The sequence below is a fragment of the Zalophus californianus genome, chromosome 13, assembly GCF_009762305.2.
Source record: "Zalophus californianus isolate mZalCal1 chromosome 13, mZalCal1.pri.v2, whole genome shotgun sequence".
Classification (NCBI taxonomy): Eukaryota; Metazoa; Chordata; class Mammalia; order Carnivora; family Otariidae; genus Zalophus; species Zalophus californianus.
In genome coordinates, this window is record NC_045607.1 from 40,932,416 (window position 1) to 40,944,881 (window position 12,466).

At 37.6% G+C, this 12,466-nt stretch overlaps 1 long non-coding RNA gene across 1 annotated transcript; it reads right to left on the reverse strand.

Annotated features, from left to right (window-relative positions):
* Positions 1 to 751: 751 nt before the first annotated feature.
* LOC113934750 lies at positions 752 to 7,991 on the reverse strand. Its single transcript, XR_003523785.2, has 3 exons — positions 7,862 to 7,991; positions 1,289 to 1,522; positions 752 to 1,193 (listed from the first exon to the last, which is right to left on the reverse strand). It is a non-coding gene; the product is annotated as an uncharacterized LOC113934750 (long non-coding RNA).
* Between the last annotated feature and the right edge of the window lie 4,475 nt (positions 7,992 to 12,466).

Consider the following 12,466-nt stretch of genomic DNA (forward strand, 5'->3'; position numbering starts at 1 on the left):
TTATATGAAAAATTAGTTGTCATTTGAATTGATGTTCCCTTTTGGTAATAGGTTATTTTAACCTGATTGCATATGCATATATATATATATATATATATATATTTTTTTTTTTTTTTTGCTTTGTCTTTATTTTTCAGAAACCTAACAATAGTGTGTCAGCGTATATTCCTCCTGTTGGAGATTCACTTAGTTTCTTGAATCTGTAGGTTTGTGTCTTTCGGCAAATTTGGCAAGTTTTCAGTTAGTATTTCTGTGTGTATTCTTTCAGTCTATTTTCTCTGGGAATTCTGTCCTCAAGTTCACGGACTGTATTTTCTGTCATCTTTACTATATTATTGAGCCTATCGATTGAGTTGTTCCCCTTATTGTGCTTCTCAGTTCTACGGTTTCCATTGCTCTTTTTTTAATAACTTTTATTTTTTGAATGAGTTTTTCTGATATTTTTTCCTATTTGTTTCAAGATTATTTGTAATGCTTGGTTAAGCATTTTTCTGATGGCTGATTTAAAATCTGTGTCATAATTTCAACATCTGATTCAACTCGGTGTTAGCATCCAATCATTTTCTTGTCTCTTTCAAGCTGTGAATTTCCTGGTTTGTGGCATTGCAGTCTTCCAACATGGTGTCTGTAGGTGGGAAATGGGTGTCTCGAGCTTTTGGTGCTTCTTGGACTGGGATGGCATACCTTTCCCATTGCCCCCAGGGTAATTGGTATCTTGGTGCAGCAGCAGACCCTCAGTCAAGATGGGGAAGTTGAGTCCTTCCAAGATTTGGAACTTGTTGGGGTAGAGCACCTCCTACAAGTAGAGGAGCTAGAGCACTTCCAAGGAGAGGTGGTTCTTGTGTTGGGATCATTTCTATGAGTGCCTTTTAGCTACCTGGTGTTTTTGAATGGATATTGGGAGATTCGGGACTTAATGGACAATGTTCCTTTATTTGGTGAAATCTTGGCCTTGATACCTAGTTACTTTCATTGAGGAAGGTAGTCTCAGATCCTCTGGGATCAAGAGGCTTCTCAAGTCAGGCCACTTGTTAGAGGGTTAAATGTTGTTCTTTTGCAAGTTAGGCTTGGATACCCTGTGTCTCTGAGTGAGTGATAAGACTCTCAAGTCTGTGCCAAAAAAAGAGGCTTTCTGTGCTGGGCATTTGTTGTACTGGAATACCCCTTGCCACTGCTGCCATCCATCCTGGTACCTGTCAGTGAGAAAGGAGAGTGTCAGACCCACAGGGACAAAGACCCACAGGGAGGCTTTCTGGACCACATGCCAGTTGTGGAAAGTGCAACTTACTTGCTATGCATTCATCAGTTTTCATTGGCATTACAGTTCAGTGTGGTGGAAGAATAAGCCCACCTGAATTCTCTTGAGTGGCTAGGTTGGGTCACCTTATTGTGTTAGGGTTCGTAAGATGTTCTGCTGCTGTGTTGTTCCTTTAATCCTGGGTTCCTAACAAGTTTTCTTTTCTCTCTCCTCCTTTGCTACTTCTTTCTTGGTTGCCTCTTGGATTCTTTCTAGACCTTATATCTGAATTTGGAAGACAAGAATAGGGTTTGGGTGTTAGGAATTGACTTTAATCCGATTTTTAATGATCCAAAGGGATGGGGAGTAGCTTGAAATAAGTTTGAGAGTACGGACAATGCTAGGTTCTTAGCCCATATAGACACTGGATTTTATATTAATTATGGTTTGGAATCAGTGAAGAATTGGAAGCAGAGATGTAATTTAATTTTATTTACTTTAAAAAAATTTTTTTGCCCTAATAATAGTGTGAAGAATAAATTGCAGAATAATAAGTTTAGAAACAGGTTGGCAACTTACTAGAGTGTTCCATTAGTCTAGAAGGGAGATGATGGTGGTTTAGACTAGGGTAATGGTGGACACGAAGAGCATTTGATAGATGTGTTTTAGAATTCAGTTTGATCTACTCTCTCTCTAATAAATAAAATCTTTAAAAAGGGTGAGGGGGCACCTGGGTGGCTCAGTTAGCTAAGCACCTGCCTTTGGGTCAGGTCATGATACCAGGATCCCAGGGAGCCTAGTGTCAGGCTCCCTGCTCAGCAGGGGGTCTGCTTCCCCCTATGCCCTTCACTCTCTGCCCTGCTTATGCTCTCTTTCTGAAATAAATAAATCTTTAAAAAAATAAGTTTGATCTAGCTCATAAAAGAGGCACTATTAGAACTTGTTCCGGAGGTAAATCTTGTGAATACTAATAAAATGTGAATATCAATAAAACAAATAGGTAGAATTAAAAATTTTTGGTTTTGGTGTCAGTACAAAAAATTATTGCCATGATCCATGTCAAGGGGCTCACCATCTGTGTGTTCCCCTTGGAGTTTTAAGATTTCAAGTGTTACATTCTAGTCATTAATGCATTTTAAGTTGATTCTTTGTGTATGGTATAAGACAGTAGTCCACTTCATTCCTTTGAATGTGTCTGTCCAGTTTTCCCAGCACCATTTATTGAAGAGACTGTCCTGTCCCCATTACACAGTCATGGTTCCTTTGTCATAAATTAGTTGACCATATATATGTGGGTTTATTTGGGGGTACTCTATTCTTCTTTGTTGATCTATGTGTCTGTTTTTATACCAGTACCATATTGTTGTGATTACTATAGCTTTGAAATATAGTTACAAATAAGGAAGTATTATACCTCCAGCTTTGTTCTTTCTCAAGATTCTTTGGCTATTCAAGGTCTTTCATGGCTCCATCCAAATTTTATACTGGCTTGTTCAAGATAGTGAAAAATGCCATTAGAATTTTTATAGGGATTGCATTGAATATGTGGATAACTTTGGATTGTATGGATATTTTAATAATAATACATCCAATCCATGAGCATGGGGTATCTTTCCATTTATTGATGTAATTTTCAATTTCTACCAGTGTCTTGTAATTTTCAGTGTAGTCTTTCACCTCCTTGGTTAAACGTATGCAATTGGAAAAGGGTTTTTATTTTCTTAATTCATTTCTCTGGTGGTTTATTATTAGTATATAGAATTGCAGATTCTTGTGTTCTGTATCCTGTAATTATGCTGAATTCATTTAATAATTTAATAGTTTTTTGGTGGAGGCTTTAGTGTTTTCTATATATCATACCATCTCATTTGCAAATAGAGACAATTTTACTTTTTACTTTATGATTTGGGTGACTTCTATTTATTTTTCTTGACTAGTTGCTCCAGCTAGGGCATCCTGTACTATGTTGAATAAAACTGGAGAGAGTGGGCATCCTCATTTTATTCTTGATCTTAGAAGAAAAGTTTTCAGATTTTCACAATTGAGGATGATGTTATCTGTGGGCTTGTCCTATGTGGCCTTTATTATGTTGGGTATGTCCCCTCTATACCCACTTGGTTGAGAATTTTTATCATGAATGGCATTTGAATTTTGTCAAATGCCTTTCCTGCATCTATAGAGATGAACATTGGATTTTCTCCTTCTTTTTGTTAATTTGGTATGTCCCATTGATTGATTTGGGGATGTTGATCCATCTTGCATCTCTGAAATAAATCCCACTTGATCATGGTGTATGATCTTTTTAATTTAGTTTGCTAATATTTTGTTGAGGACTTTTGCATCTGTGTTTATCAGGGATACTGGCCTATGCTTTCTTGTCTGGTAGAGTCCTCATCTAGTTTATATATCTGCATAATCACTCTTGTTTTGTTCTGATATCTTCTGGAAAGTTCCATAAAGAGTTAAAAATGGAAATATGCATACATTCACTAGGAAGTGTTGGAATGGAAAAATAGATGCACATATCTGTACTTGCTTATATACATAGTTACGTCTGACTTGACTAGAAGGAGTACAAAGTCTCTAATTGGGTTAATGGAACCCTAATTTTTGTGCCATCTTCCCTTATAATGAGGTATTTTCAAAATGAGTATGTTGTGGTGTTTGGGGAGGATGACTTTTCCTCATTTAAATTTTTTTCAACTTTGTGTGTGTGTCAGTAAAGTGGTCATTTGGATTTCAAAGATTTAGTATGTAAGGGAGCAGTGGTACTTTAATCAGTCTGTGTAAAAAAAAATGAAAAAATCAATGTCAATATTGCTAGGCTCTAACCTTGCTAACCCTATTGGTTTTATGCTTACTCTCATTTCCTCCTACATTGTCGTCATTGTGTGATCATATGAAAAACACTCCAAGTTTAAAGTTAGATCTCTATAAAACCACCTTAGTTTTTATTTATGAGACAGCAAGTTTAGGTCATTCAGCTTTTCTTCCCACCTATCATTCTGTCTACTCCTGAAATAAGTATTAAAGGAAATAATAAAAATACTGCCAATTGAAAGAACTGCAAACCTAGGTTGGTCTAAATATCCTATGAGACTGGAATCATTAACATTGTGGGAAGTAAACATAGAGATTTCATCCAGAGGATACTACTGCTGTATTGAGTGTTGATTCCACATGTGGCTGTGATAAATGGCATTTTATTTAAGTCTAAATGTCCTGTCTACCCTTTGTTAAGAAATTCCTTTTTTTTGTCCTATGATAAGACAAAATAATGAAAGATACTAAAAGTATGAAGAAAATTGTTTGTAAAAATGATGTTATTCAAATCAAACAATAATTTTCTTAGCCTCTATGAAAGATTCAGAAATTGAACCACATAAAATCATTTTAAAATGTATTGTTGAAAATAATTCTTTTTTAAAGTAATCTTTCTCTTCAGGAAGTATTGAATAATTTCCTTTTAATGTCAGATATTTCTCTTTTCATTCTCTTTAATGTCACTTTCTCCATATTTTTCTTCTAGGCCCACTTGAATCCACACCCCTCACTCCTTTTTCTTATCTGATAAGTATAGAAATTAAGTTCATATTAGGAATTTGACTCAAACTTCTTTCCGTTTAGATCTTTGTATTCTTTCTTCCTATTTGAAGTCATTTTGATTACATTTTCACATTCATGATAAATTCCCATTCCATTTGTGTACCCCTGTGACAATCAGCAGACTCTTTTCTGTGCTAGTTTTTCTTATTCTGAAATAATCTCCTTCATGTTACCTTTGCCACCTTTTTATTTAAACTTGCTCAGGATCAAAGTTGTTCATTGCCCTTTTCTATTCTTTCTGACTGTTCCCTAATTGTTCTCTTGACTGCTAGATCCTGGGGCTGTCTCTGTTTATCATTCTTTTTCCATTTAGAAGACGTCTGTTTACAATTAGGCAGCATCCTAAGGCTCAGTAACAATAGTCCTTTCAAGTCTGGTACAATTAAATGTCAGTTCCCAACAAACTCTATCTTAGGAAACTAAGAAATACAGAATAGGGTCACTTCCAGAGTATGGTCAGTTACTACTCAAGTACTGTGACTAAGGTCATTCGATTTTCACAAGCAGAGTAAAGAACATCCACCAACAGGATGTTCCAGAATCTCTAACTGCATTCTTTAAGTCACTCATAACTTTTCATCATTTCTACTCCTTAGTATGGAAATATTTACTGAAATAGACAAATAAATGTTAGAGATGCAGCAGTTCCCTAATGAAAGAAAGCACAATAGGTTTCATCTTCATACAGATTCCAGTCAACTTGTAGTGGCCACGTGGGTCATAATGTTAGGAGGGAGTCTGAGGTCACAGTGAATAGCAGCCAAAGAGACTACTGTGATTTATCAGTGATACCTGCCTTGAACATAGGAACTGAGACTGATACCTAATTGCTGTCTTCGTCATCCTTGATCTAACAAAAAAACTATTGAAGTCCTTTTGAGGGGAAATAGTGAATGATGGCACCTATGAATGAAATTGTCAATGATGTAAAAAATTACATGGCAAGAGAGTTCTGAAGGTGGGAAGCTAGTAATGAGACTGTTGCCACATTTTCGTTCCCATTCATGATGTTTTATTATTTTTACTAATCTTTAATTATGCCATCTACACACATTCTCTTTGTAAAAACAAATAAAATTTAAAAGAATAATGGCTTGAGTCTCCTTAATCAACATTCTTAGATCTAATCCTTGCCCCTCTTCCCCAGAGATAATCATAGTTAGGAGTTACTAATTTTTCATGTATTCAATAAATTAAGGTTTCTTAACTCTAGCATTTCTCATATTTTGGATGAGATAATCCTTTGTTGTTGGAGGTTGTTCTGCGCATTGTAGGATGTTTAGCAGCATCCTTGGCCTCTGCCTACTAGATGCCAGTACCAAACCCTAATTGTGACTCTGAAAAATGTGTGGCCAAATGTCTCCAATTATTGAGAAGAACTGACATATATACATATGAAACCATAGGAAAGGTGTAGAAAGAGAATTCAGTTAAACACAGATGTGGAAGATGTTTTATATAAGCTTACTCAATTCTGTTCTAATTCCCTTGCATATTAGCGTGTGGAAAGCCACATTTTCAAGACTCTGTTACAGTTCAGATTGTGCATATTTTCTACATTCAGCCAAGCTAAAGTACCAGCATTTGATTTTGAAGGCAAAGAAAATAGCAGGAAGCAGATACAGGACTCCTCTGGCAAGCAAGACTATATCATGTTTCTCTGTGTGAACTGCACCAAAAGTCTAAAATCAGGAACCTAGTTGCATGACTATGGGGAGATGTGGGGCCAATATTTTGTTGGCCCAGCTCATGGCAGACACAGTGTGGTCCTGGAGTAAGAAATAGTGATGGTGGTGTCTTTATTCTCAGGCATCCCAAACATGACACACTCACTATATCTACCTAGTGGTTTAGTTCAGCAGTCTTGTTCAGGGAATTGGTCAAGAGCTGCTTACCTAGTCTTTTCAGTGACTTTGTAAGCTGTGTAATAATAGGTCATAAATAATAAATCAGCTTCTCCTTACCCTACCGAGAGGGTATCTGATGGTCAACAGCTAAATCAATACTCGTTTTTTTGTGACCTTCTGAAACTTTAATAAAATAAAAATAAAGGATGTTTAATTATAAATTTACGTTACAAAGAGAAGAGGAGTGGAGACTAGTGGATACAGGATGTTAACAAACTTCATGATAGAATGTGGATGAGGCATCAGCAGATTCAGAAAGTTGATTTCAAATGCCTGCAGAGGATAATACAAATAAAAGCAAGATAATTAATATAGAACCTGAGTGGACTTAGGAATCAGAGGCACTGATATTGGGTGGGATATAAGAGTGGGAATGAGAACTGAGTATGATGTGTGGGACTAAAATCAGGAAGATAGGTAAAAAGCACAATATGAAGCAGGTATACCCCCATATTGGAGGTATTGGAAAAATTGAATTGGAGACACATCAGACTCAGGGACACTGGTCACTGCAGATGAAAGAAAGAGCTACACCGCAAAAAGCAGAAGTATTCAGTGAAATTTAGCCCTCCGCTATGAATAAGAATATTGGTAGCCAGATTTACATACCCCAGGTGTGAGATAGGTGAATTCTTCTATGGAGACACTGAATAACCCAATAAAACAGACCTCTAGATACTGGTATTTTGAAGTCCTCCCAGGAAATGTATGGGTCCCCAATCTGCCCATATCATTCTTCTACAAGGAAAATCAGTTAACATTCTTCTTCCCCTCACCCTCCCAACATAAAACTTCTATCAGTATTTTAGTGCCCCAAACTTAAGTATGAAAGAAAACAAAATATCAAATATTTGGGGGTGGGTCTTTGGGGGGGGTGGAGGAGCAATACAGAGTTGAGGATTTCCCACAACATGAAAGATAAAGACCTAAACAAATAGAGGGAAAAAGGAATTAGAAGAAAGTGTGTGTGTGTGTGTGTGTGTGTGTGTGTGTGTGTGTGTGTAAGAGAGAGAGAATGAGAGTATCCAAATGAGCCAGGTAGAGCCTGTTTTTTACCCTTCTAGAGCATTCTTTTAGGACCCAGTACTCGAGGACTCCCTGGCCTACTCACCTGGAGCCAGCTTCTAGGTCCACTGCATTTCCCTGGTGGTTCTCCCAAACGCAGACCAACCATAGTAGCAATAGCTGCTTGGCTGTGGAGATGTACTGTGTAGAAGGTGACTGAACAGGCTTAGCTTGTGTCAAGATGCACAACGAGGAGGAGCTATGCTGTGTCCTACAGGAGCCTGAGGTGGGCAGAGACAAGTGGATCCAGAGTCAGTTGTTCATTCTCTTGCCTCAGGCACCACAAAAGAAAGTTAGCCAAGGACCTGTTCCCCACCTACCACCAATAATCCTCAGGTGACAGAATATCTGACTCATGGCAGATCTTAGAAACTCCATGGGCCTCAGATTTTGCCTAAGTAAAGATGAGAAGCTTGAACTTTATCTCTGAAGATCCTTGAAGCACTAACATTTTATAATTTTTCTTCCCTTTTGATGCTTTTTCATCCCCAATCATATATTTATTTGCAGGGTCGTATAAATAATAATTTTACAAAATACTACCTTTTATTTACAAAAGACATGGATTAAACACACATAAAGAAGCAGATTTACAGTCATTTCTGTTGTTATTGTTGGTTTTCTTTTTTTTCTTTCTCTCTCTTTCTTTCTTTCTCTTCCTTCCTTTCTTCCTTTCCTTCCTTTCCTTCCCTTCCTTTCTTTTCCTTCTAAATCCAGCCCTGTAGAAGTCTTTAACTAGGTGAGCAATAATGCCCCCATTGTCCAGTGAGGCCTCTGGCTGTGACTTGACATCTTTTGGTTCATTTTTCCCTTAGACTAAGTTAAGGTGCCAAACCTGAAACAATTTTCCTATGCAAGATTTAGCATGGAAGGAATTATTGAAACCACAGGGTGGAAATTAATGATTAGCTTGAGATGCTATTAGCATACCAGCAGGCGAAAAGACCAAATGAGCTATGATCTGAAGTAAAATATGTCATCCTGGAAATTGCAAGAGATATGATGGAGAAACAATGCTGGCTAATAGGGGAGGAGAAGGAATGAGCTATTAGACTGAGAGGCAAGGCGACAAGCATTTAAATTAAGAGGACAGGCCAATGAGACAGCGCGAGTTAAACGCAAGAGAACCCAGACTGAATGACACTGGTTAGTGATTGCAGACAGGAAACAATCCATCAGCTGGGCTAGAATGCAGCACTAAGGGAACTGGGAAAGGAAAGGGATGCAGAAGGACTTTACTACTTAGATAAAGCAAGCCAACATAAAATTCATTCCAAGCACATTCCCTGAAGCGACATCATTAAGGGCTGCCATGAGTAAAAGGCTCACTACTCAGAAAATGACTGAAGAAAAAAATATGGGGTGAGCCAATACAAAACAGACTGGGCAAATGTTTGAGGTAACGTACAAAAAAAAAAAAAAGCCCCTCTACACTGTTTTGGCAAAGGGGTTATCAAAGTGCAATAGTTCTCTACAGAGAGAGAGGATGCGAGACAGATAACCTCATCAAGAACTGGTCTCTGTTTTGGAAGGAAAGGTGCATGAGTTTTGCTGTTGTCAGCCTTAAAAATGAGAGCCAGTTATTACACCAGCAAAATGAGTTTATTCAGGGATAGCAAAGGAATTGTAATTCGGGGTAAGCAAACTGTGGGCAACCATAGGCAGATCTGAAGAGAGGAAGGGTAGTTCAGCTTTTATTACATTTTGGAGGAAATTGAGGAGGTTTGTTTTACCCAAAAGTTCACTGGGGAAGAACAGGAATTTGAGATTGTGGCAGGTTCTCATTGGCTGGGGACAGTGATTAGTGAGTTTTTTCTGGGCAGGAAGGGGTGTCTTTCTTCTTCTCGAAAGGAGAAGATGAAACTCATGCGTGAAAGGCCTCCGTGGTCAAAGAATTTTCATCTTCCTTCTTTGTGCTGGTTGCAGAGTTGTCTGTGCCTGAGAGCTCCCCCTTCAGGGCTTTCCAAATCCATCTGAAATGAGGTTTCCTTTATCTTCACACAGTTTAACATTGTTGCCTTCACAGTGATGTGTCATTCCACCCTGTGTGTCTGGCTCCGGGAAATTGGAGTGGGGCAGAGAGAGAAATCAGCCTGTAGCTGGCACTGCAAACAGGCCTGGGGAAATGAGCATGAGGTTTTTCCATTTACTGTGAGTAAGAACAGTTAATGAAACTAGCTACCAAATTAGCCTCTTTAATCACAAGAAAGCATTGTTTTCCACTCTTTGAGGCAAAGCTATGGGGATTTCTGATTCCTACAAATTTCCAGGTTCCAAGTTGGATTACAGATTCCAGCAAATCCTTTTTAATTAACAACCCCAAACCCAAAGAATACGATTTGGAATCTCAGCACCGCAGTATCCTGACAGTTAACTTTTAAAAAAATATTGGAACTTATTTTTGCTATGTGCTTATAAACTGAAAATAATGAATTTTATTGATAGCTTTTCATTTTAAGCAAAAAGGAATTGAAGCCTTAATAAAATAATCATTGATAGCATTTTTTAAAGCAAACTCTTATTTTGTCAGTAGTATTTCCAACCCATTTTATTCATTAACAAAGTTTTTTTTTTTTCAAATTTTATTTCCAGAAACCAGGGCTACGGAGGTGTGCAGGATACAGTTGACCTTCTTGTGTAATCACACTCTAATACAGGAGTCAACATTTTTAAGTTCACTGGGGAAAATGCCGCTTTATTGATGCATATTACACAGAGTGAGGAGGCTAAGATGACATTATGAGCTTTCTTGGGTGATGAAATAATTCTTCACAGGAAAAATGCTTGAGCTAGACTCTGAAGAACGAGAAGGGTTTGCCACTTAGGCAAAGTGGAGGTCATTTGGGGCTGACACCAGCATGAACGTGAGCTCGTTAATGTGCAACATGAGTAGGGAAAAAAGATGCAGCAGGCAGAGGGAAAGAAGAGGGCCAGTGAGTAGTAGGTAGGCATTTAACCAATAGTAGAAGAGCTAAATAACATACAGATATGACACAATTACCACCAGTTTAACACCTGAGTTGGAGCTTTATTTTATCATGAGAGCACGTGACTTGCTTGTTCTGCCTGATTTGATCTTGGTGATCAATGACAATATACACTGCTCTCAAGTCAAATTTGTCATCACAGACTAGTTTGATCTACTGATTTGCTTTTTACCAGTTCAGCTATCTGCACAGAATATTTCAGGAAGGGCAACAAAACTATATCCTATGTTACATTCAACAAAGATGTCTCAGAATGGTGTCATGTTATGATTGGGCAAATCGTAGTTCTTTTCTTGCTGTTTTTTGAGTTAACAAATTTCTTAACCCTTACATGTCTTATGTATTAATTGGTAAAAATGATTTTTCAGACAGATGGCTTATTTAAGGAAAGTAGTTACTTTTTTTATCCCTTGGGGAAGAGCCATCTGCTCAGATTGGGGCTAGGGCATTTCCAGATGTTATCATTTCCCTATAACCTGTGGAGTCTTTGTAACCCATTATTTCAACTGTGATGTAGTCCCCTATATGGAATAACAGCTGGCTTACATTATCCTCCCTGTCAAGACATGTGAAATACCTAGATACAGCCAAATATATAGGATGGAAGCCAAAGCTCTTTACACATCTCTCCTCACCTTACCTTTTGATTCAAAGTTTAAAACTTCCATTATTGGGACTCCTGGGTGGTTCACTCAGTTAAGACTTGGACTTTTGGTTTCTGCTCAGGCCCTGATCTCAGGGTCGTGAGATTGAGCCCATGTCAGGCTCCGCACTCTAAGTGGAGCCCCTCCCCACCATGCTCTCTGTCTCTCTCTCTTTCCCTCTCTCTCAAAAATAAATCGTAAAAAAAGAAGAGTTTAAAACTCCCATTATTAAAAGTAGAGTGGACATGAAAAAAATAATTAAATGGGCAAAGGACTTGAATACACAGACATTTCTCTAAAGATCTACAAATGATCAGTAACCACACAAAAAGATAGCCTTCACTGATAATTAGGGAAATGCAAAACAAAACCACAATGAGATGCTATCTCAAACCCATTAGGATGGCTAGTATTTTAAAGCTGTTAGAACAAAGAGAAAATAATAAGTGTTGAGTACTGGCAGGAAACAAACAGAAAATGACAAATCTTGGGTATTGGCAAGAGTGTGTCTCCGATACAACTGAAAGCAGGGATTTAGATTTACACATGCTCATAGCAGCATCATTCCTGATAGCTAAAACGTGGAAGCAACTCAGGTGTCCATTTATGGAAGAATGGATAAACAAAATGCAGTGTATACATATAATGGAACATTATTCAGCCTTGAAAAGGAAGGAAATTAAAAACATGTTACAACATGGATAAACCTTGATAACATGTTAAGTGAAATAAGCCAGTCACAAAAGGACAAAATGCTCTATTATTCTCCGTACCTAGAGTAGTAAAATTCACAGATATAGAATGATGGTTTCTAGGGGCTGGGGGTAGGGGTAAAAGGGAGTTACTGTTTAATGGATACAGAGTTTCAGTTTTGGAAAATGAACTGTCCTGGACATGATGGCAAAAGTTAATAATGTGAAGTATATTTCATTGCCCTGAACTGTACACTTAAACTATTTTAAATGACAAATTCAGTGTTTTGTATATTTTAACATAATAATAAAATAACTCTGTGAATTA